Genomic DNA, 3,478 nt, shown 5'->3' with positions numbered 1-3,478 from the left:
GTGGGATGTGAATAAGATATTTGTCCTGCATTTGGTTGCATAACTCATATATTAAAAACCTTTCTGGATATGTATTTTTTTTAAATAAGAATGATACATCCAAAATATAGCTTTCATCTTCCATGCACAATTATGACATTTATCTTGCATATAAAAATTGCAATAAACATGCTAAAACAGTATGAAGACTAATATAAGTAAACCAAGGAAAAAATAGTGAATAGTGGAAAACACAGGTTACACATATTGCTGGTATTTATTCCTATGGAGCATGCATATAATGACACTTAGTAGATTAGAGTGCTGGAAGAAATTAAAAAGAGTTGTTTTGAACTGGGGCAAACTCATTTCTCAGAATACGTGTATTTTAGTGTGCTTAAACACATAATTTTCTATGGTGTCAAGGACAGAAATGACTTCACAGTTTGCTTTTTTGGCAAATAGTTCTTTGATATTTGAGGTAAAAATTAAGTACATGGCAGAAATGGACTTTCTATCTTCATTTCACATTACCATCAAGGGCTCCAGTTGAACAGCTATTACTGATTCTTAGCCTCACGCAAAATATACCTAAGAGGATGTCAGTATGGTATTGAACTCAGATTATGTGTTAGGTTCACATTCTCTGTGTTTTCACACCTATAAACCACAAACCCAGTACAGCCCTGAAGCACTTCAAAGCAATTTGACTACAAGTATTAGAGCTTATTTAACATTTTCAAATTAAAACAAATATATTTCTTGGGTAAGCCTCAATATTTCCTCAGGGTGAATGCTGAGACTGCTGAAGTAATTTAGCCTACAAAGGGGAAGGCTCTGAGTGGCTCTTATCAAAGCCTTTCAATACTTATAGAGGGATTACAAGAAAGAGGGAGAGACACTCTTTATTAAGGAGTCTAATAATAGGAAAAAGTTATTGGTTTCAAACTAAAAAAAGATATGTCCAGATTAGATATAAGGGAGAAATTCTTTACTTAGAGAGTGATGAGGTACTGCCATGGTTTTATGACTTCTGTTATGGTATTCCATATCATGATACAATACAGTGTACTGGAAATTAAAGAGTTAATGTTCCAGTTCTATGGGCTGCTGATTTTCCATGTACCTGTTTCTCAGAAGAGAAGAAAAACATATCGCAGAGGACTTTACACTGTTCTGTTTTCATTTTCTGTTCATCATTAAAGATAAAACTTTTTGCAAGTCCTGAGATTTTTCATTTTTGCTGCTACTGCTCGTCTGCAGTGTGTGCTCCCCAGCCATCCTGTATGCAGCAGTGGAGTAAGGCCTTCGATTATGGATGCTCTCTATCTAATTTTATTTGATTTATTAGCCTCAATTCTGATTATATTGTATTGTATTGTGTTATCCTGCATTTCAATATCCTATTTAGTAAATTAACTTTCCTCCTAAGATCATTGCTGGGTTTTTTTTGTTTGTTTTTTGTTTTCTTTTTCCTACCCTTTCCCCTTTCTCCCTTCCTGGTGTGTAGGTCTGTATGTCTTCCTGGCCCCATTAGTCACGGAACCAGGTCAAACCAGCTCGTAAACCATTGACAGGTACTTTACAGGTTGTCCAGAGAAGGTGTGGATGCCCCATCCCTGGGATGTTCAACGCCAAGTTGGATGAGGTTTGGGGAAACCTGATCTAGTGGAGGGTGTCCCTACCCATTGCAGGGGGATGGAACTTGGTGATATTTAAGACCCCCTCCAACCCAAACTGTGATTCTTGGTTCTATGATTGTGGGAATACAAGAGACTATTCAGAGCAGAATCTGAGGAGCAAGATATATGTCATGAAAAAGCAATGCTGAGAATCAAGGACACCTACAGAAGAGAAAAACAAAGTCAAGTAAGCTGCATGATGGCTGTGTGATAATGACCCTGATTGGATAAAGAGCACGTGGCTAGGAATGACTCATGACTCTGACTGGATAAGTGCCTGCACGAACAGTTAAGGAGCGTTTGTGGAATGTTTTGTTGACACATTAAGGGATGTGAGGAAGTTACAAGAGAAAACTTGTGAATGTATAGAAGGGATCTTAGAACCTGAAATAAACTATATGGATCATTCACATCTTAGTCCATGCCTCAGAAGTTGCATATCATCAGCAGATGCTTAGCAAATTTAAAATTTTATCTATTTTTATTAATAATACACACTGAACATAGCACAGAATGACTTATTTTCTGCTGCATGTTACCATCATTTATGTACATATTGTGAATTCTAAATAATGAATAGCAGAGAATGAATTTTCTGATCCCAAATCCTTAATGATTTTACTAAGTTGCTGAAAGATACTTCTAAGTATACTACTGTTTTTTTTTTGTTGTTGTTTGTTTGTTTTTGTCATAGGAGTTTTCCTTTCATTTCTTAAGAACATTTACAAGTTGGTTTTAACGATATACGATGATCAGGGTACTAGGAACTGCTGAAGAACAATTGATGTAAGTGGTTGTGACGGACTGTTTCTGACCTAGGCAAAGAAGAGCAAGAGAGCTGAAATGTGTGTTTTATCTACCAGTAGTCAGTATCCATGTATTTCCCTTCTGGGCTTTGCCCATGAACTCATTCTGACTGATTCTGACTCATTTTACTGGAAGACCTTGTTAAAACATGATAAGATCTAAACTGTCACAGAGTTTCAAAAACAGTCTGAAATTCCAAATTATAAATGCCTGGGAGATTATAAACTATTCAGGCAGAGAAGCACAGCACGGAAATTAATTATCCATGCCACCAAGTTATGCATAATATAATAACCTTTGGAATGGATTGTAAATTGTGCGTGTACTTTTCCTAAAATTTTTTTGATATGGAGAGGAATAAGCTTTTTCCAGCTTAGACAAACGTGAATATGTTAGTCCGGTTTTTTTGGAAGAAAATTGTTCCTAGAGTTGAGTGACCTACAGCAAGAGGTGCTCCATGTCTCATTTTGTCAGAAGTTTAGTACAACTGTTTGCTCAGCTTCTCAATGGGACTGTAGACATTTCAGTGAATACAAGAATGATTAGTCAAATATTTCATTTAGCTTTTAAAAGAAGCAGGTGATTTTTGGAATGAGGAATACGCAGCAATCAGCGTAGTTTTCTTGGCCAACCGTGTCTGGAAATTATGTTGTGAAGAATTCAGGGAATAATTAACACTGAATCATGAGAACAGCTTTTTCATATTTTGAGAACAGACTTTTGCGTAACTTGAGCAGGTATAAGCTAAAAGACAGGAGGCAGGCAGAAATGTAAGCTCAAGAACAGAATGTGAAAGAGGCTGTTGAACTTGCTGTCATGTGGAGATAAGAAAGTGGGAACTGGGTTGAACTACCCCCTCCTTAAAAGGCTGGAAATCTACAGCAAGGACGCATCCCATGACCACCAGAGATGTTAATCATTTCTTGGAATAGTCCATTGCCCATGTCCTTGGAATGTAATGAATATGCATACATTAGGCCTTTAAATATGTAGTTGCTGCTTCTCTCAGT

This window comes from Gallus gallus, chromosome Z (assembly GCF_016699485.2).
Source record: "Gallus gallus isolate bGalGal1 chromosome Z, bGalGal1.mat.broiler.GRCg7b, whole genome shotgun sequence".
Lineage (NCBI taxonomy): Eukaryota > Metazoa > Chordata > Aves > Galliformes > Phasianidae > Gallus > Gallus gallus.
Note: the sequence above shows the minus strand (reverse complement) of the source record.